The sequence below is a fragment of the Puntigrus tetrazona genome, chromosome 20 (genome assembly GCF_018831695.1).
Source record: "Puntigrus tetrazona isolate hp1 chromosome 20, ASM1883169v1, whole genome shotgun sequence".
Lineage (NCBI taxonomy): Eukaryota > Metazoa > Chordata > Actinopteri > Cypriniformes > Cyprinidae > Puntigrus > Puntigrus tetrazona.
In genome coordinates, this window is record NC_056718.1 from 8,863,687 (window position 1) to 8,886,869 (window position 23,183).

Here is a 23,183-nt window from a genome sequence, read left to right on the forward strand (position 1 = left end):
CTGTTTGGCTGTTGAATTAGAGGAATACAATCTTTAATTAGTGCAAAAAAATATATAAAAATTAAACAAAAAGTGAATGTGACTGCACTTTAAAGGGTTAGTTTGCCCCAAAAATCTGATGTTTATCTGTATACCCCCAGGGCATCCAAGGTGTACGTTGGTGACTTTTTTTCTTCAAAAGAACACAAACAAAGATTTTTAACTCAAACCGTTGCAGTCTGTCAGTCGTATAATGCAAGTCAATGGGCACACAATCTTTGAGAGTAAAAAAAAAACATGCACAGACAAATCCAAATTAAATCCTGTGTCTGGTGACGATACATTGATGTTCTAAGACGTAAAACAATCTTCTTTTTCTTTCTTTACGGCAGATCGCAGACTTAAAAGTGCATTATTGCCACCTATCTCTCCAATGTACCATTGACACTCCTAAATGAGATTGTAGATTTGAGAGATGCGCTAATGCACTTATTTGTTTTTTGGTAAGGGTTAAGCACTAAGTTTACAATTGGAGTAAAATAGATCTTTTTCATTTGAGTTAAACATATGTTTCTTTGTGTTTCACTAAAGAAACAAAATCACCTACATCTTGGATGCTGTGTGGGTAAGCAGATAAACATACATTTTTCATTTTTGGGTGAACTCTCCCTTAAAGGATGTAAAATGTTAAATAGGAACATTGTGTAAAATTTTTTTTAATCACACAGTGGCCGATGATAGACTTACTGTTATGTGAGTACTGTATGACCATTCAGACTTGTAGACAAAGCTGTATAATTTACTCTTACTTTCTTCTGTTTGAAATTAGCGTCTGGTGCACATGACAAAAATATTGCCTCTTGCCATTGTGTCTAACTCACTGGGCGGTGCGATTGAGTGGAGGCGGGGACTAATTTGCATATTCATTGATCTGCATATATTAAAAGAGATATGGGTGTAGAATTATGTTCCATCTATAAATATTCAAATTATTTTCATGTGGGGAAAAACACATTTAAATATGTCATTTTGAATATTGGATTAGATTTTGTTTGTGTACATTTTTTTTTATTAAGAATGTCTCTCAGTTTATACTTTTTGTATAGTGATGCACAGTGATGGATTAGTGTTGATAATAAAGAAAGTGTTGACAAATATTGACAAATGTTTCTATATACCACATACCGAATCAATACAAAGACTAAAAACTTTATAACAGGGACAGTTGGAGAAGATACAAATTTTAAAACTTTAAAATTATGAGTATTGGTTATTTAATAAAAGAAAAATTAAGCATATCCTTGTTTTTAATAATAATAATAATAATAATAATAATAATAATAATAATAATAATAATGCAGTTCAACAAATTAAGACAGGTTTTTTAAATTGTAAATATTGGATTGCATTTTAAAATTTTGTTAAAAGTTTTTCTGCTTCAAAATTTCAAGCTAGCAATTTCATTTACTAGCAATTTATATCTGCAAATTATTTTACACATGTTTTTAAGTTTGTGTTCATGGTGCTTTCTTATGGTTTCGAAAAAAAAAAACATATATTTTCACAAAATGTTTGCGTTTAATGTCATATGGTGTAACATCAAGTAAAAATACTACTTTTTGTCATTTTAAATTATTTAGATTCCCCAAAGTAAAAAAGGTATTGTTTTTGTATTAATATTATGTTTCCGCCACTGAAAAAATATTAAAAAAAGGTTATTGTGACTTTATCTCACAATTCTGACTTTTTTCTCAGAACTAGCGATTCAGTTTTTTCCTTAGAACTGAGATATAAACTTACAATTCTAAGTTATAAAGTCAGTATTGTGAGGTATAAACATGCAATTATGTGAAAAAAGGCAGAATTGTATGATGTAAACTCACAATTCAGAATTGTGATTTCATAACTTAAAAATGTGTGATATAAAGTCGCTATTGCGAGTTATAAAGTCAAATTCTGACTTTATAACTTGCAGTTGTGACTTTATAACTCGCAATTGCCTTTATCATGAAATTCTGAGACAAAAAGTCAGAATTTTGAGATAAAAAGCCGCAATAACCTTGTTATATTTTGTGTTCGGTGGCGGAAACGGGCTTCCATACATGTGTGTGATCCAGCGGTGGAGTGTGTTGTGTGCCGGGGCTGGGACCGTCTCGCAGCCGTCTCATTCTGTATCTCAGGGGATTTGTCAAGGTTCATCACGGGGTTACCCTGACAACACTAGTGGGGCTTCATGCCAGATATATCACCATAATGAAAAGGTTAGAGTTCCATAGCTCAAGGGACCCTCTCGTCCAATTGCGTTTCAGTGCTTTGTCCCGTACTCCTCTTTAAAGCATTCTGGGATTTATTCTGTGGTTGATAAACATGAGATTGTGTGTTTGCGAGTGTCTCGCCCCCGGGATGCCAATCATATCTACTGTGGGTCATGACAAAAACCTATTATTATATTTCATCACGGTAACCTCACAGGCTCTTTTCTTGTCGTTTTGCGAGAAGACGCCTCTTAGCAGACAACAGCAGGAAGTTAATCACACACCGATACAGATTACTCTGTAATAGATGCAATGGATGCCCAAAGAGGGGTTGTCGCTGTTATCATGCACGGATTGTCTGAGGTTACCTAAAGTCATCGCGTAAAGACGTTTTAGGATTCTCGAGATGTTTCTAGCTAATTTAATGCCACAATCAGCCCAGATTGCATGTTGGTGTGTTGAATGTCAGGTGTGTGTTTGTGACATGCTTTTGATCCCGCTCTCTTTCTCTTTTCTCTTCCTTCTCTTCATGCATTGCCTTGTGTGGAATCAGTCGGATCAGGTTAGTGTTTTTAAATCACTCTCTCTGTTCCCGGTTGGACCTGTCTCTCTACCTTCTGTGTGATTTATTCTTCCCAATTGATTCCCATTCAGCGACGAGCTGCCTCAGAAACAGAAGCATTTGTCTCCTTTGTTTTTTTGTTTGTTTTTTTTTTGTCTGTCGTAAACCTTGGTTGTATATGTGCTGCATCATCATAAACCTCATTTTCGAGTATCATTTACAGGGAAGCCTGAGTTATTTCAAACTTTTATTTCACTTTCAGAAAAGCCACTGAACAGGAGTCACTGAGTGAAATAACCTGCTGACCGTGTTTAAGTTTTCTTTCTTCAAAAACTATTTTATTCACCAATACAATGCAATATGATAAATAATGTGAATTTAACATCTCTTTTACCAAAAAAAAAGTATTGAAGTTTGTATTATTCAAGTAAATAAATAAATGAAAAAAAAAATAACTCAAGGGTACTTTTTTTAAATGATGTTCTTTTGAATTTTCTGGTCAAAGGATCCAAAATTCCCCCAAAATATTTTGTAAAAAAAGCAGAATAAAAACTGTAATGTAGAACGATTGAAAAACTATATAAAATACATTTTGATTAATTTAAGAATGTTATAATTATAATTCGATGAATTAATACACTTGACTGCCTAAACATTTAAAGATTAATCAGTTTGCTTATGTAAAATAAATGTCAATTTTTTGGTGATGAGTTGATGGAAACACTCCAGTGTTGTGAAGAGAGGCTCTTCTTACGAGCGCGACTCATGTATTGTGGATATTTACAGAGATAACGGTTTTCAAGGACATGTGTTGTGAGTTGGTCTATGATAGCGGTACTACACCTGGCACACCTGCCTCAGAACACTGGACCTGATAACACACTCTCTGATACACTCCTCGGCCAAGGCTAATCCATTTTTAATTGGATCAGGAACATTTTTAAGCTGTAACCTTGAGGCAGGAGGAGTACAGAGGTCTTGTAGTTGCTATATTGTGCTAAAATGGACGCAGAGGCTTTTGACTCTTGGCTGAGTTTAGCACAATGCACTTAGTGTATATTAGATTATTTTTCCAACAGCAACTGCTGCTCTGAATTGTGTGTTGAATCCTAAATAGTCGAGTGGAAGTCCTGGTAGGATTGTGGTTAAGGCAATGAGATACTAGATTTACCAAAAGCCATTTTTTCACCAACACAGCAGGCATAAAAACTTGAGTATGTTTGTCTATGAAAAACTTGTTTCATAATGCTAGGGTGTTGTAGGCAGTTGCTATGCGGTTGCTAAGGTGTTCAGAGTGGTGTTTAGCATGTTGATATGCAGTTGCTCTGGGTAATTACTATGGAGTTTCTTGCTGACTGACATCAAGAGTCCACCTGTAGAGTCCAATTGCTTAGAAATAGCATAGTTAGCCACACAATTTTACATATTCATATCTGAAGCATAAAAAGCATAGCACCTACATTCAATGCGTATTGATATGAGGTTGCTGAGCACTCCAAATAGTGAGAGCTGCTTTAGCAAGTACTAACTAGTAACCTTTATTTGTTGGAGGGTGGTTTACCGAGGTATGTAGTCAGTTGTATTACAGAAATATACTGTATTTAGTCACACTGGGTCAGAATTGCTTGACTGAAAGGGAGAAGAACGCAGATTAATCACACTGGTGTAAAGACACATTTTATTATTAAATTGTATTAAACTCATTTAAAGCGTAATAAAAAGAATGTAGCAAAAAACATTAATTGCACTGTAAATGTTGACACATCTAAGTAACAGCACATTTCAGATTTAAAAAATGCCACTTATATTTTAAAAAATACAGTAATGTTGTAGTTATGGCATTAAGGTCATATAAGTTCTGAGGCATTTGACTTTTTTTCTTTTTTTAAAAGAGGAGTGACTTCAATTTGATTATCTTAATAATGGGTTGATGAGGGTTAATAATGATTTTAAAGGTCAATTATCTCTGCTTTTTCTCATACGATGAAAGTCAACGGGGCGCAAAACAACACTGAACCCGATTGATTTTTATTTTGTCTATTCATAATACTGTATTGCTTTCTCTGGTGAAAAAGTTCTCTCATCTGAATCAGGAGAGACGTGCGCAGGCCAAGCACATTTAGAAGTGAAAACGGTTCTAAACGGACCACGTCAGGATGGACTTTTTCAACGGAAGAAGTGTTTTTTTATGGATTACGGAAACAAATTTGACCAGAAACAAGAGTTTAGAGTTAAAATATCTTCATGACGGATTTGTGTCTTACAAAGATAGAGCTTTTGAATTCACAATAGACTAATTGATGGACTTTCGTGGATTACACGTGATTATTGTGAGGTTTTTATCGGCTGTTTGGACTCACTTTAACGGTGCCCATTCACCGCAGATGATCCATTGGTAAACATTGGTGATAAATTTCTTAAAATTTTTATGAAAAACATCTACATCTACACCAGCAACAACCAAGTGGAAATCGAATTTCAGATGTGTGTACATTTGGGTTTACTGTTATTCACCTTGGATGATTTGTCTGCTGAATGACAAGTTTCAATCACAAAGAGCACGAAACATTCCTCTGAGGCGCCAGAATAAAGTGAGTTTTTCCTCCCACAGATTGAATATTCATCTCCATGTTCAGCGTTCGATATCTGCTAGGACTCCATAACCCAGTCTATAGGAAGCTCAGGGAGACGCAAGATGTGTTATGCATCAAAAACGACCCAGTACTGTAATGGTTTCGGTGTGTGTGTGTGTGTGTGTGTGTGTGTGTGTGTGATAACTAGGTTAAATCCTGAATCAATGGAAGAGACTCTATGACTGCTGAGTGTTAACTCTCTTGAAAGGAAGCCCAAAGTGAAATGGATGACAAAAGCCAAATGAAACAATAGCTAGGAGATCTACAACATGCATAGCTTAGTTGATTCATTTCTTTATTTATAAAGCACTATTAAAGTGTTAGTGTTGCACCAGAGTGCTGTACAAGCATTAATAAAACAAACAATAAATAGATAAAACACGTAATAAAACAACAACACAGTAAAACATGAATAAAACTCATAAACATTACCAGTACACTAACGTTCTCTGTTTAGCCCTCTCATCGCTTTTTGAGGTCATTTTGACCTTTAAATATACCCATATTTCTGTGCATTAGTGAGACACGAGACTAATTATACAGTATGCATGTGTCTCGAGTCCCACATCAGCTGAGGGTCAGTACATTCATCAGCATCTCCCATGATGCCTCTCATTTACTGACACGCATTTGCGTTTTAAAGTTTCAAAGATTATATGTGTGTACATATTTCTCCAAGGAATACACACGCGGCTTCGTACATGTTTAATTTATCATGCGGCGATGCAGAGAAGCAAGGAAACATTGTCATATTACAGTAATGTTGTGTCATTTACATATGTATGAACTGTAAATGGCTTTTGCGGTGATATGATTACTTAAGAGTTTACAATATGCAGCATTCATCACGAACCCAATAGCTGCAGCCTCTCTCTCTCTTTCTCTCTCTCTCTCTCTCTCTCTCTCTCAGAATGTGTATGTGTGTTTTGTGTCTACTCCTCATCTCTTTCTCCTGCTGTTCTGTGGTTTAATGAAATGTGCACAGCGAGCACAGTATGAACGCCAGAGGAAATGGGGGAAAGGCAAGGGATAGGAATAGGATAAGTGGAGAGGATCTGGGGTGATTAGACCTGCTTCTCTGTGGGGTGATGTCAGTGGGATTTATGCGTGTGTGTGTGTGTGTGTGTGTGTGTGTGTGTGAAAGAGAGAGAATGTGTAATTTTTGTACAGTCTGTGAAATTGGTTGGTGAAGGACACAGAACTCTTATATTACTGCCAGAAGGAAACAGAAAGTTATATTCACAGTATTGCCTAAACTGAGGTAAAAAAGTGTTAAATGTTTCTGTTTTTGTTATTCCATACAGTTGATATAAATTAATTTGAAAAGTTGAAGTCAAAAAACTGTCAAAAGCTCATAATAAAGGAATCTGGCTCCCATAGGCAGTTTTGATATCACGGGTTCAGGTATGTTTTTAAAGAGACAGTCTGCCGCTTCTATTTGCAGTGGAAGGAGTCGGAGTCTCTGCCTAATGAGATATAGATTAAAATGCAAACTAATTAAAATACCCATTAAAAGTTTGGGAAGATGCTGTCCCTGCTGCAGAAGGAAAGAGAGAAAGTGATCGAGAGAGAGAAAGAGATATGTCTGCCAATAATCAGCCACAGGTCTAAGATTTAAGATTATTTATTTATTTATTGTCTCGTTCCCCAAGGTCAGAAACCGAGCATTTTGTGATATGAATCAATGCATTAAAAGATTAAATTAAATTTAAACAGTGGTCTTTAGTAAATGCATCACTTCAAATGATAAAAATTAGCTGTTGCAATTTTTATATCATCAAAATAAATGTACAATAAATCTTGAATTTTAGAATCTCAAAAAATTCTTTTAGCAATGGCAAAAATGTGTGACTCTTTTTTTGCATAAAACCATACTTAATAGAGTAAAGAACATTCATTGAAAATGTAACCTTGGTCTCTTTAATGTAGCAACTGAGTAAGGGCATGCCAAAATTGAAATCATAAACATTTCAAACTGGTGCTTGTTATCTCATAATTCGATTTTGAGACTTTGGCCTGGATTTTACAGAGAGGGCCAGATATGGAAAAAGCTTAGTTTGCATGCATGTGCAAAACTTGCCACCAAATGATGTTGTTCTGGGTGCTTGTATATGCACATGCCAAGGTGTTCTCAGTTAATACAGTGTTTTATAAGGCATTGCTATGTTTTCCTATGTAACTGGCATTTGAAACCCTTTTATAATAGACACATTCTTCTACGCCCAACATTTTAAATGCTCTAATATGTACATGACACACACACACACACAACTACACCCCACGCAACTAATTACCAGATCTGTGAGGTCTGGTTCACCTGCGATATCAAATGGGTTCTCCATGCTTATTTCACAGTGGAATTTTTGCCGTATAGATTTGAATATGCAAACGAGGTAGCATGCATGATTAATGAGGCATTCCATAATGCAGATGGAACCCCCAAGAGCCGGCGAGGAGTATTACTCTACATTACACTATCATGGAGCAGAATGGAGCCGATTTCTATGGTAATGCAAGCAACTAATCCTGTTCTTTTCTTGAAGATTCTTCAGCTGTTCTATTGCGTCTTCAAAATCATCCCCATCGCCGTGACTTCCAACACAAATAGAAGATTCAATTATGCTGGTATCTATTAACTAACCTTGCGCAATATGGACCATCAAAGAGGATTAGGTTCTCATGTCCCTCAATAATTGGCTCCTGTGTTTGTGTCTTGGACAACGGGGAGCCATGGGACCTATCCACATGGAGAGATAATGATCGGCTGTACCATATAGATAGATGTATAGAAAGAGAAATAATGTGAATCTCCAGACTTCGCTGTCCAAACTTCCTGTAAACCTCGAGCTAAGCTCATACTCTCTCTTTCTCGATCTGAACTGTGCCGCAATCAATGCTTCCACTTTCACTGAGGCCCCAATTAAGGCCACACTGGATCAATCCATATTTTTTCCCTCATTTTGGTGAAAATCAGTGGGCCGCTCCAGATCAATGGTCACTGTGCTGAAGAAGAAAGATGGATTTGAGTTTTTTCACTGCACTCCAGCTCTAATTGATCTGCAGGATGAAATGCTTAGGCCACATATGATGTTGGCATGTCCATTCTTACTATTTTGAGACCAGACAATGGTTCTTTCAAGTCTTGCAGTGCAGACTCTATCAGTTTGTGAATTCAAACACGCTTCAAGGCTTTGTTCCAATCTGTATAGTGTGCTTTTTGTCTAATAGTATATACAGTGGTTTCCAAATTGATTAGAATACTAGTATTTTCAGTCAGTTATTTCTATTTTTTGTTGTGTTGTGTCAGTAGGAAATATCAATTTGCATTTATAAACATCCATTTTGCCATTAATTCTAATAATCCATAGAGATTTTTCTTTGCACAAGGACTCTAACAATAGCCAGTCCTCCACACAGAGATCTGATCCGATCATCATTCAGTCTATCTGGAATGACATGAAGAAACAGAACTGAGACAGACCAAATCCACAAGAACTGTGGCAATGTCTCCAAGATGCTTCAAGAGACCTACCTGTAAATTTTTAATCTGTTTTACTGGTAGTCCACTGTATTAAGAATTGTTGGGAAAAGTATGGGTATAGTTACTTTAGTTTGCTATCTTCACTTACATAAATGAACTATAGTGGGTAACACTTTATTTTAATGGCTATATTTTATGATCATTCTGTTGACAATAAGTAAATTTGAACCTACATGTCAACTAACTTTCATTAGAGTATTAGTAGACTATCTGATTATTATCTGTTTATTGTGATGATCTCCTAACAGACGTTCTACTCACTATAGGTAACTTTTCAAGAACATGTCAACTTATTTTAACCCTTAACCAGTCTACTAATACTCTACTAACACTCTCATGAAAGTTAGTTTGCATGTAGGTGCAAAGTTAATTATTGTCAACAGAATGTTCATAAGGGACCATCAAAATAAAATAAAACCCTATAGTGTCCTGCACTCACTAGTTAAAAGATATCAAAAATTATATCTGGTGTCAGAATAATATTTGGGCTGGCAAGAGTTATTTGTCACCCAGACTGATCAGAAAAACATGCTTGTGATATCAAGTGATTTTTTGCACCTTTTGCAACATTTTCAAAGTGAAATAATCACTGAGTGGCACTAAAAATACCAAGTTCAGAAGATACCGTACTGCTGTACTAAAATCCCTAACTGATAGTGTTAACAAAAGCAAGCTTGGTTAAAATCCAATGTTGAAGCAACTGTGCCGTTTCAGTCTGCTTCTACAAGTCACTTTTATTGTAGCACATCACAAGTGCAGCGTTGTACCAGGTGCGCTACTGAGCAAGTTTACAATTTCAGAAAAGCCACAGATATGGAGCTGGTTATGTAACGCAAATGTCAAGATATGTTCATGTAAAAATCATGTGATTGTAAACTTCACAGTTTGAAAATGACTAAAGTGGTTGGTGTTTTACTCCCTGCTAGTGTTCATTTCAGCTGAAACAGCATGTATTGTATGTATAGGGATTTCCTGTAACATGGCACCTTTTGCTTTTTTTAAATGGATTTTACATTTATGAAGCTCCAGTATGTTGTTAGCCTAGACAGCGATTTGGAATAGAGCTTAAGAGTATAGTCGGATAAAAGGCATACATTGAAATTCAAAGAAAAATGAACTCTTTTGCAACCTTGCTGTTGCGGTAACACCCCCTCTGGTTCATGTCTATCTGTCATGTGTTCACACATCTGCTATGTGTGCTTACTACTGTTTACATCCGCTCGTTCTGTGTTTGTTTACCTTTTTTGCATCAGAAACAATCATTGCAGAGATGGGGCAAGGCATTAATTGTATGCAAATATATGAAAATTACTGTGACTCACAACTCGGTTTGTATTAGTCCTATGCAAATGATGTTTGCTAAACAGGAATCTTGGCATGGCTTGTGCTCAAACCTTGTTCCTACCCCCACAAACCCTCTTTTCCGCTAACCACACAAACCATTGTCATATCCCCCATCCTCATTAAATATGAGCCTCTAAATCAAAAAAAAAATCCCCCATCCATTCCATTGTCTTGGTTAAGTTTCAGCCATTTCAGCTGAATGTTTGAAGGATGTCTAGAAAGCAGAATTCCTCACTTGCGGAGGTTCTCTTCATGCTCGTTTTGATTTAATTGAATGAGAAAAGAATAAGGGGGATAAAAAGAGACTTTGATAACAGAATAAGGCACGGTCAGACGGTGGCAGGAAGACTGTTTCCTCCACTCATTATCATTTAGAAAGATGAGGATGGCTTTGTCTCATTGCAGTTTAAATTCCCTTTCTTGGGTCTTCTCCTCTAGGAGAGATTGTAACGTCATGGGGTAGGCATGACTTCAAAGGGGAAAGGATGCGTCTTTGGTTGTGTGGGAGATTTTGGAGGGGGTTAGGAATCGCTGGTAGGCAGTATGAACTGTGCCATGCCATGGATGAGAGAGATCCACGTATAAAAGGGAAGTTGGGTCAGTAGATATATGCAAATGAGTCTTTTCTTTGCTGAATGACAATATGATCCCCAAAAAGACATACCAAGTGGTCAGAAATTGGTTTTGAATAATACACACCATTTCAGCATGATAGGAAATATGTGGGCTTTTTTTGCTCATAGTTAGTTTAGTTTATTTGTTTGTCTGTTTTCTTGTTCTTTTGAATGCTGCTATTATTGTTATTATTATACAGTTCCAGCTAAATATATTTTATATTGTATTTGTATCATTTGGTAGACATCTGTTAAGTTTTGTAAATATATTATTTTTGATGAATGATTGATTGTTTGATTGATTGATTGATTGATTCATTCTTTGGTGCGTTTTATTTAGCTAGCTAGCTAACTAGCAATAAAAGTCTTTTTCAACTCATGAAAAACATTCAGGGCTTTGCTACTGCCCCGGGGGGGGTTTGATAATCCTTAATGTAGCCCATGCATGCTGAAGTGCTGTGCATCCCTAAATACAGTATTTAATTATACATGTGTGCGTTTCAGTATTTGTGGGAATATTTTTGTGCACGTCTAGAGCAGGATCTTGGGTCTCAGAAAAACCGAATGTAGAATGCAAGAAAAGGTTTACCTTTGCCCTTTGGTTCCCCCGCTCCCTCTCCCCGGGTTTGCTGCAGGGCTTTGAGCTCACGTAATGCCGGCGTACTGTTCTCAGAGAGAGCGAACTGAGCTAAAAGAGCATTCCTGACTTGAGACAAAACCGTGATTTGTTAGCTTGTCTAAGGCAGGTCATTTCACGCGGGGTGTACGAGACACCGGGACACTGTGTGTGCGAGTGTAATGCGTGTATGTGTGTGACAGGCAGCTCGGAGTTTAATAGTGACACTTGCACTAAAACACAGAAGTTGCCTGAAGCACAGCCTGCAGCTACATGCCACGCTAGCACCTCACGCACACACACACACACACACGTGCGCACACGGTCTATTCTTATCCAGCCTCACGTAGCCACTGTAAATGCGTTGAGACAGTACAGTGCATTGTCATACTCCACCTGCCCACAGCAAAAAGTGTTCTGCTGTGGTTTTGTAACTGATCGGGACTGGCAAGATACAAGCCCAGGTTAGAGAACGAGAGTGTGAGAGAGCCATGCTGTGCGAGAGTGTGTGTCTGTGCGTGTGGGTAGACGGGTAGGTGGGTGTCTGTGTGAATAATTGATGTTATGAGAATTGTGTTGTGTAGCTGTGGAGTCTCTGTCACTCATTGCTGTCAACAGCTCCGAATCAAAACAGACGCCAACCTGACAACTTCCTCTAGGGTCTCCCCTTCTGCCACACTATACACACACGAGAGAGACAGATATACAGCAGCAATAGTAATGTAAAGGGACTCGACTCTTTCAGACATTAACATCACTGACTTATCCCCTCTGTCTGTTTGATTATGTGCATTGGTGAGTTTATTTGCCTCGGGACCTGATATACACACTCTTTCATCTTACTGCTGCCATTTATGTGTGATACTGAGAGAGTGAATGTATGTATGTGGAGATGTGTGTTTGTGAGTTGTGAAAGCACCTCCTCACGGTTTTATATGGACAGTTTTTAGAACATACTTTTAGAAAGTATTGTTTAATTAGTTTGATATTGGTTTGTTTGTTCATTCACTAATTATAAGAATAATACTAAACATTTATTTGTCCATTCATTCATTCATTCATTCATTCATTCATTCATTCATATATTTATTATTATTAAATACATTTAATACCCACAAAATGTGAAATGTAAGAATTTTGTTTAAAAAGCACTTTATTTGTATATTTATTTATAGGTTTTCCTTAGGTTTTATTATTTTACACACAGTTCCTATAAAATGTTACATTTAGAGGCTTTTATTTATTTCTTTGTTAGTTCATGCATTCATTCAATTATTATTATTATCATTATTATTATTATTATTATTATTATTATTATTATTATTATTATTTTACAATAATACTAATATAATATATAATAATAATAATAATGATGATGATGATGATGATGATGATGATGATGATGATACTAATAATAATAATAAGATTTTAACAATGCATCATACTACCACCTACTCCCTACAGTTTCTTGATCAGAATTCATGTTGTCTGTGTGATTTTGTTTGGGTGTGTAGTTCTAAGGTGACCCAGTGAGCTGGAGTCTTTGAGTATGTAGCACCACATACTGTACCCTGACCACACACACAACACTCTCATGAATCATTCATGAAACGTTTCTACTGACAGTGCAGTTGTTTGATGCACAAGACCCGACAAGTCCGACATTGATATAGCAAAGACTCGTATGAACATGTGATTGATTGATACATGAAGGTTTGAGTGGCTCTGAAAGATCACCCGCTTCATGGAGATCATCCGTTTCTTTCTCTCACACACACACATCCCAAAAAAACTGGTCACATCATATTTCTAATAACGAACCGAGACTTCAAAATACAAATACGAGTGATTGAGGAGATAGGACTAGTTCAAAATATAAAGAGAAGGTGTGCGTTAGAGAGAGATCAGACAGACCGATGGATTGATCCGTCTGTCCCATGGTGTCTCTGGCACTCACCCGAGTCCAATACAATTGATCACGGAGTACGGACAAAGAGACGGAGAGAGGAGAAAAAGACAAATCATTTTTGCAGGCATGCTTACACCAAGTGCCTCTGCTGGGCTGATTTCTATTCCGCTGGCACAGACTCTCCAAGAATGTTATTGTGTTTCTGTCAGAGGTGCTTCAAGCTGATGGGCCGCCATGCCCGCTTGAAAAGAAAGGCAATTTCACATCTGGAGTGGGAATCTTCTCCAGTTGACAAAGACACAGCGACTCGTCCCCTCGTGCATCATGCTTCTCATCAGAATAAAATACAGGAGTCAAACCAGCGGGATCACTAAGTCTAATCAGCTATCGAGTGCCTCCGCTATCTGGCCTTATTAATCAACACAAACCATACTGACCTTTTCAAACAATGCAATGGGACTGTTGAGATCACACACAATTACAAGCTCATCAAGAGATGAGAAAAGCCAAAAGCGTGGCTATGACCAGTTACAGTTAAACACTAATAACGTCAATGATTGAGAACAGGAAGTGGAGTGCTCTTAACACTAAGAACCATAAAAAAAGAAAACACTGTAGACTGAGGTAAGAGAATGCAGGGAAAAAAGATATCTGAGTAGGACAGCGGATTAGAAATCATATGGCAGATACATATTCCTATCCACCCATCCGTCCGTTTGTCTGTCCATCCACCCACCTATCTATCTGTCTATTCGTTCTTCAAATAATAATGTTCAAATTTAAATTAACTTTGCAAAATTGTGTTTATTCCTTTGATTTTAAAGATGCATTTTCAGCATCGTTATTTCAGACTTAAGTGCCACATGATCATTCAGAATGCAAACTTTTTTTTTTTTTTTTTAATTTTATTTACCACGATGGGGCGCCACTGAGGTCTGGGTAAGTACAATTAATAAAAAAAAACAATAATAATACTATTATTCTGCTAGGATGCATTTATTCGATCAGAAATTACAGTTACAAAAATTCAGATAAATGCTGATATATTTAATATCAGCGTTAAATCATCGATAATGATAAGATAATAATAATCATTAGTAGTAATTCATAAGATTGAGCACCAAATATAAATAAAAGATGTTGAAGGATCATGTGACACTGAAGACTGGAGTACACTTTAAGACCCGGTTTCACAAACAGGGCTTAGTTTAAACCAAGACTAGGATTAAATTAGTTAAGATATTTATCCAACTTTTACAAAAATGACGTAGAAGAAAACACAGACACAGAACAATGACACTATCATATTTTAAGATGTTTGATAGCAAGATATTTTCTAGCTCGTACCTTTTCTGTGAAACAAGGGGTTAATGAGATTTTTGACATTGATCTGTGTTTTATCGTACCAGTATATTTATTGTCTTACACAAACTCTGACAGGGAGAGGCCACAATATATGTTTGAGAGTTAGCGTCGTCTGAGTATATATCATGATTTGTGTATTAGCACAAGAACTATAAAGAAGAAAAAAATGAATCCGTATCTCTCACCTTGTAGCTCAGCTGCCATGTTTCAGCTGAGGAGCGTAAAGTCACCTCTGAGGATTCTGAATGAAATGGCAGTTAATCTGTCTGAAGTCTGTAGCTCATTCCACAGTGGACCTCAATAAGCCTGATGGATCACCGCTGAGTTTCTCTCACTCCAAAAGCATCATATAAATAGAGAGTGAGAGAGGCAGCTCCACATTGCTAATTTGTTTGTTTCTAGGCTTAATCAAAAGTGGGTATCAATAACATTGACAGCCTTGGAGGGTGTGAATAGCAGACAGAGAAACTATGCTCCATGACTGCCTTCAACTGACTGTGATTATGCGTACTTGCACTCGATGGAAGAAACAACCTTGTGCTATAGGTGAGATGTGTAATTTTTGTAATGTGAATACGCGTTCTCTGAGGGTCGCTGCTGGCCAAATGGGTGCCCTAAGCAGAACAGTATTATTGTGCCCCATCCCTCAAACACACACACACACACACAAAACCGCTCTAATTTAAGGGGTCAAAATATAACTGTTTTCCTTTTTTCTGTGCCGGGTTGCACTGGTGTCTTTCCCCTGATATAGCCTAGATGTCCATCAGTTAGGATCATTTGTATTTAGCGAATACAAATGATTGTATTTAGCGCAAACATGACGTGAGAGAGAGCGCCGGGGTATTACTGCGCATGCGCACGTCAATATTGCATCCTTTTTCTCACTCTGAACAACAATATTTAATGCGTATGCATTGCTGTAAGGGAAGGTTTAGGGTTGGGGTGTAGACAGTAATAAAACAAAATTTAATGGGTAGAAAAAAAATATTTATTGTTGTTTCCAGTAGCTGTAAACCTTACAGTCAAAACTGCAAATACAACAGATAATTAATATACTTGCTTTACTGTAAGGGTAGGTTTGGGGTTGAGGTAGGTGTAGACATTAATAAAACATCATTTGACAGGTAGCACAAATCGACAGATGCGGGTGTGCGTGGCATCATAAAATATGTACGTGTTCATCATAAAATACACTTTTTATCATTATATTTAGCCTATAGAATATGTATGTTCATGTTCAGAGTTTTATGTACAGTATGTATATGTATATATTATTGTTAATATAGGACTGAAGTTGTTTTTCTTTTAGAAACTGGATGGTGCCCCCCTGGTAGTTGGTGTCCTACACAGACTGCATGCTCTGCGTATAGGGAGCAGCGGTGCTGCATTCTCTTATCACAGATGCAGGCAGCTCTTAGTAAGCCAGAACGATTCCCTGAGCGGTGTAAACACTGTGTATTGTTGCTAGGGTTTTCTGAGTGATTTTGAGACTGAAACAACTTTCTAGTCAGTTTCTAGGGTGTCCTGGGGTTGGCTAGGGTGTTGCTAAAGGGTTGTGAGTGATTGAACTGAAACAGCTTGCTAGCTAGTTGCTAGTGTGTTCTCGGGTGACTAGGGTTTTGCAAAAAGGTTTCTAAAAAAAAAAAAGATTCTTGACTGAAACGGCTTGTTAGCCAGTGGCTAGTGTGCTCTGGGGGTGGCTATGGGTGTTGCTAAGGGTGGCTGAGTGATTGCTAAACTGAAGCAGTTGGTTAGTCAGTTTCTAGTGTTTTTCGGGGGGGTGGCCAGACTGCTGCAAAAGGGTTCTGAGTGATTGCTAGACTGAAACGGCTTGCTAGCCAGTTGCTAAGGTGGTGGCGGGAGTATTGCTAATCAGTTGCTAAGGGCTTCTGTGAGATACGCTTGATATATAGATGCTGGCCTGTTCTGAATGATTGCTGCGGTATTGTTATTGAGTTTAAAAGGTTCTGAGCTATTCAGTTGCTGGGATGTTCTGAGTGATTAATAATCAATTGCTCTGTAGTTTTTAGGGTGTTCTTGATGGTGGATAATAGGGCATCCGTAATTAGAATTAAAAGATTGTAATTAAATGTATAATTAGATAAAAGCATAAATTGTAGGCCTAAATGTCACAGTGTATCAAAATACAGTGACTGTTTCTTTTGGAAAGTGGAGCTTCTTTACCAGTTGACTATTGGCTCATTTAGAAAGTGAGACTTACTCAACATATTGCATGTTTCTATTTTTCTCATTTAAAATGATATAAGGGCTCTGTCTTGGTGAATATTCAGTCCTGTGTGTTAATAAGCAAATGCTATGCAGCTCCTAGGGTTTTCTAGGTAGGGGCTAAGGTGTTGCTGCTTGGTTGCTATGGTTTTCTGGATGGTGGCTAAGTGGTTATTTACTGTCTGAATGTAAAGGGCCCACCTGCTAGGTCTGATTGCATAGAAAAGTAATAGCTCGCCTCTGGTCAACAAGCTCCATAATTTGAGGTATCATTCATGTCTATAGCACAAATATTGCAGAACGATTTACAGGATAAAGTTTAAAGGATACCTATATTGCCTCTTTTCATACGATGTAATATAAGTCCCCATAAAGTCCCCAAGGTCATTTATAATACAATTTCGAAAATGCCTATTTTCAAGTGGTAGTGTCCGCACTAAGATGAAAGTTCACAATAAACAGTCTTTCATTAATCCGCAATGAACTTGCACAGAAGTGTAGCACACACACTTACATTGAAGACGTTAATGTTGACATAGTTTAGACAAGACTGGACAAATTAACACTGAACGGAAAGCAACTTATACGGGGAAGGTGATGATGTTAATTGAACAAGACACACCTGGACATATTGAACAAAATCAACGAGGGACAGAAACTGTCACATATGGCATATGAGGAATGAAAACAAACACAGGACAGTCCAGGGGCGTGATAGGTAGCAGAAACTTGCTATTTTCGTGCATGTCTCTTTAAATGCCAATGAGCTGCTGTTCCACACCCTATTTTCCAGGCTATTGCTGTGCCTTTAGATCTCCTGCCATGTGTGATTTCGATTATCATGTGTATCGCTCATAAATCATCCGAATAGGGTTTTCTGAGTATGCATCCATAGCACACGCATCGAAAGTGACTGTCACACAGCATTGAGTACTAAACAAATTTCCCTCGCTTATACTGTGAAATAAACGGAAGTTAATGTTGCTGATTTTGCTGATTTTTGCTGAATTTTTTATCATTGTAGGATTGTTGTGTACACACACTGCCAACACACATCTATGTTCAAACAACATGTAAAAGGGAATTTTGCATAATAGGTGCCCTTAAAGCTTATCCACAGTTTGCACATTAAACTACGACAAGAGAAAAAGTGAAAAATCACACACTTCATCGTTTAGTTAACATTGAAGTTTTCAGTGTTATGGTTCCAAAAAGCAGATTAATATTTCTCATAAAATAATCGATTGATCTAACTCACCATGCGAAATTGCATTTTTAAAATACAGTGAAACACACTCGTTCTCAAACCCACACCACTTAGCTGCTTCACAGCTCTCAGACAGGAAAAGGAAATCGATGCGGGGAGAGCGAATCACTCAGCCCTCTCCGTGTCTCTCTCTCCCCAACGAACAGCAGGACATAATAGCAAGTGACAGAAGTTAAACGTCTCCAAAATCCAACACACATACCCTGACAAAAAGTACCAGCTCAAATAGTTCTGAGCAGTTCTGAAGCATATGTCTGTCTCCGGGCCAGATCACGAGGATGAAAAGGGAGACAGACTGTATCCGAGAACGAGAGCGCGAGGGAGAGTCCAGCCGGCGGATTGCTTTTGGCGTGTTGTTCCGCGTGCACATCTCCCTCGAGTCTTCTGTAACCTCTTCTCGGCTTGTCACCAGCCAGGAGAACAGGAGAGAGCAAATAAAGAAAAATCCTGAGAATAGGAAAGAGAGAGAGATACAGAGATTGACAAGAAGAAGCAGCCTCCACAGCCAAAGTGGCACTAAACCAAGCATTACAAAGTCTTAACAAAGGCACGAGTGACTGTGAGGAAAAGATGTTTCTGAAGTTGTCAACGGGAGGAATGGGATAAGAGACCCTGTTTTTACAGATTCTGGCTGGTTTTCTCTTTCTTTCTGTCTGGTAAACGAAACTGAGTGATGCTGTGCTGTTTTTGGTAGTTTCGACATCTCTGAGAGCCTCTGTTGTGGCAGCGTATACTCTGTGAACGGATCTCTGTCAGTGTGTCAGTGTCCTGTCTCAGCTGTCTGAAGATCTCACGAATCAGTTAGACATGCCTCAAACTTACAGAAATTTTGCAGAAGGATACACCATATAAACTACCGTTCAAAAGTGTGGGGTTGGTAAGATTTCAGAAATTACATTTGCCAAAGTGTTCTGGGATGCTGCAGAAAGGTTCTGAGCGATTGCTACACGGAAACGGCCCGCTGGCCAGTTGCTAGGGTGGTGGTGAGAGTGTTGCTATTCGGTTGCTAAGGGTTTCTGTGAGATATAGATGTTGGGCTGTTCTGAATGATTGCTGGGTTTAAAAGGTTCTGAATGATGTGTTTGCTGTTCAATTGCTAGGATGTTCTGAGCGATTAACAATCAATTGCTCTGTAGTTTTTAGGGTGTCCTTGATGGTGGATATTTATGGTATGATGATATGATGGTAGGGCATTGCTAATTAGAATTAAAAGATATAATTAGATATAAGCATACATTAAAGGCTTGCCCAGATAATGTGCATATAGAGTCCTCAGTGTATGTATCAAGATACATTGACTGATAACGATTGTCTATTGTCTCTGTCATTGAAAAGGTGGTATATACTTTTTGCATGTTTCTCTTTCTCTCTAAGAGATATATGTGCTCTGTCTTGGTGTATATTCAGTCCTGTGTGTTAATGAGCAAATTCTATGCAGCTCCTAGGGTTTTCTAGGTAGGGGCTAAGGTGTTGCTGCTTGGTTGCTATGGTTTTCTGGATAGTGGTTATTTACTGCCTGAATTTAAAGGGCCCACCTGCTAGGTCTGATTTATTTATTTTATGGTAGGTCTACATGTACTTACTTACAGTGTACTTACCCAAAAGTGCTTTAGTATAAGGTATGAGCTGGATTAAGGTTATGTTTATTGGTAGGTTAGGAGTTACAACCTAGGTATTATCTATTTATTGTAATTGCTAGACATAATACGTAATTGCTTACATGTGGAACATTCTCTCGAAAGCACAGTTTATATATATATAATGATATTTATTCTTGTGATGGAATTTTTAATAAAAGTATTATCATCTTTAAAGAGTTACTAAAATAAAAAAGATAAATAAAAAAGTTCTATTACTGGGGTGAACCTACAACTGCTCCAGGGGTGTGTTCACTGCTGTGTGTGTGCGCTTTAGATGGGTTAAATGCAGAACATAAATTCATTTGGGATCATACCTAGCCACAAGTCACTTCACTTTTTTTTGTACTTTACTCACCCTTATATAATTCCAACTCTGTATTATTTTTGCTGATTCAATGATTTGCTTTTGAGCAGTTCTGGAGTTAACAGCTCACTGGAGAGGAAGATTATTAATGAATAATGTCTTTCAGTCATGAGTTCAGAAAAACTTATTACTTTAAAGCAGCAGAGTAATATGGACTAGTTTAATGTATAGTTTTCTAGGACTAGTTTTCTTTTCATTATAAAGACCTGGGGTGGGTGATATACCAGTAGACACGATTAACTGGTAAAAATTGCTGGGCTACATGGCCACAAATATTTATTATGCACATTCTTAAGCATTGAAGTTTAAAAATAGGTGAATTTAAGCAAATGAAATGCAATCAGCAGTGAAAGAGAACTCATTTCACTACATGCATGTGCCGCTGTAGAGTGTGCATGCTTATTTTTGCTGATTTATAGGCCTTTAACTGTTAAATACACACACTTTAATGTGTCAAAATGTTCATCTTTGCAAGTATCCTTGTGAAAACAGCGGGTCTTAAGTGAAAACAGAGAAGAGCTGTGTAGATGTATATTGAATCAAGGCAGTTCTTAACATGATAGGACTCTAATATTGTTGCTGTCTGTCATTTGCCAATGCAACAATGCTTGAACTGTATTGCTATCACATTTTGTGTTCCACAGTAGGAAGAAAGTTAGAAAGCTTGTTGGAATATGATATAAGAGAATCTTCACTTTTGGGTGGACTATCCCTTTAAACAACTTGATGTTGATACCGATATTTATTTATCTAAGCCAAAGTCTTATTCTCCCAATAAAATACTTCCATTTCAGCTTAGAGGCAATTGTAAGTTAGCCATTTTGTAGGACAATTACTCCAAAGAGTTGAAAACCATAGCTCCGTTGCTATCAAAGCATGGCCTGACATAGCTAATGAATTTAGGGGCGGAACTACCTGTCTGCCTGGCCAATGAAAAAGGCATTTGAGAAGCCTGTGAAAAGAGCATTTTATTCTACACACTTTAGTATCAGATTTCAAGATAATGTGATATTTGCAACTCATTTCACACACGTTACATATAGCAATAAGTGTCTAAATGAATGTAGACGATGACTTCATTTTAGAAATCAGGCCCGCCTCCAGGCCAGTACCGACAGGGGGGCGTTCGAATTCTGAGGGCAGGCAAACGCAAAATCATAACAAAATCCCAACTCTGCAGTTTACAGCACGTAAGTGCTGCCATAAGCGCAGCCATTACTTACGTCCACCAACAATGACCATATATCTCCATCTATGTCTAGATGTCCTGTCCACCTCTGATCAAAGAGATGTTTTAGCTTCTCACCTTTGTTAACGAACCGCTTTGTAATGAAGATGCAGCCTCTCCATGAGCTGCCGTTGTGACAAACAAAAGACCTTTCTTTGACCTCAGAGTGGTGTCATCAACAAAATTTATCACAAGGCCGACATTTTCAGTCCCTGTCGGGTCTCTGGTTCCATCAACTCCAACTGAATAAAATGTATCTCCTACTTCTTTGATTTTGTCTGTAACTAAAGTGTTCATTACTTCAATTACTAGATTCTGTATTTCGTGGCTAGTGTACATTGCATTATGGAGAATTGTTTTGAAAACATTTTTCAGTTCAGGATCTTTTCTGAGGGCGGGATGAAAATAGCTCACTGTTACAGTCCGACAAGCTACTAAACACGTCTTGGTCTCCTCTAAGTGGCAGCTGATTTGTGCAGAGAAACTAGTCAATTATATCATGTCGGTTATACTTGAAAAGTATTAGCGATTTCGCTGAAGTCGATCTGTGCTTAAGTGTAGATATCTCCAAACCTGCGCTCCTTGTCCATCCACAATGCATGCAGTGTTCTTTTTATCTAGCATGCTTTTCCAGTTCTTTTTCTGTTCCTGTTTCCACTCGTTGTGAAAGTTGAATTAAAGGCGCCAGTGCCTGTGTGGGATTTTCTACAGGCAAAGTAAAACAGTGCATCCGTTTTCACTGAATACTCCAATCAATTGCTGGAAATGACCTCTTTTTTCTTGAAAATATTGACAGTGGATACTTCTCTAAAATGACTTGACATTGACTTGATCATGTGGAACTCCATTATCTTCATCAGGGCCTTTACGGCGGCTGCAAGCGAGTGCAGTGCTTTTTCATATTGACAAGTCCGACTGTAAGCGTGTCGTCGAGCAGCTGCTAACATTAATATCAGCACTGCAGCTTCCTCGGTAGCTTTAGATAGTGGTCTTTTTAGGTCTTTTCTTGGATGAAGTAACTGATCGACTGATTTGAATGGATCGATAAAAGTATGCTTTATTCTATGGCATTATGTCCATGGTCATGTTTTAAGAAAGTAAATGGGATCGGTTTTAGTATGCAAAACCGAAAACAAATATTTTGTAAACATTTCCTCAAACGCTGACTTTTGGGTTACTTCCAAGATTGCAGAAACTAGGTGAGTGCTTCTCCTCAAAGCTGCCAGCTTGCTTCTTCATACTGAACTACTCTTATGAATATCACTTATATAAGAAGACTCTCATGAAAGTTTTATTCTCTGATGCTCTCTGGGGCAATTACTGCTGTAAGCAGTGCTATAAGCTTCATATTTCATTTTGGAAAGTTGAAAAGTACGCTACGTTCTCTCTCAGAACAAGGAGAGTGTTTTCACGCAGTATGCGCATATGCATAATTTTAAGCATCAAAACGAACTGACGCCAACACGTCTCGGCGTCTACCGGCACGTGTGACAGCCGATGCATCTCCATTTATCTCTGTCCAGAAAGTGCCAGGCTTGCTAATAGCCATCATGGGCGCTTAGTACGCTTACACAGAACTAAAAAATATAGACTTTTATGTTCCAAATTGGACATGGCATGGAAGCACAGTTAGACAG

The 23,183-nt window shown here is 37.8% G+C and overlaps 1 protein-coding gene across 1 annotated transcript in view; it reads left to right on the forward strand.

Moving 5' to 3' along the window:
* dab1a (DAB adaptor protein 1a) overlaps positions 1–23,183 on the forward strand; it is a 315,151-nt gene that overhangs the window by 113,140 nt on the left and 178,828 nt on the right. The window contains 1 exon segment of the mRNA XM_043219597.1: positions 2,788–2,796. The gene's annotated coding sequence lies outside the window, so the exon portion shown is untranslated.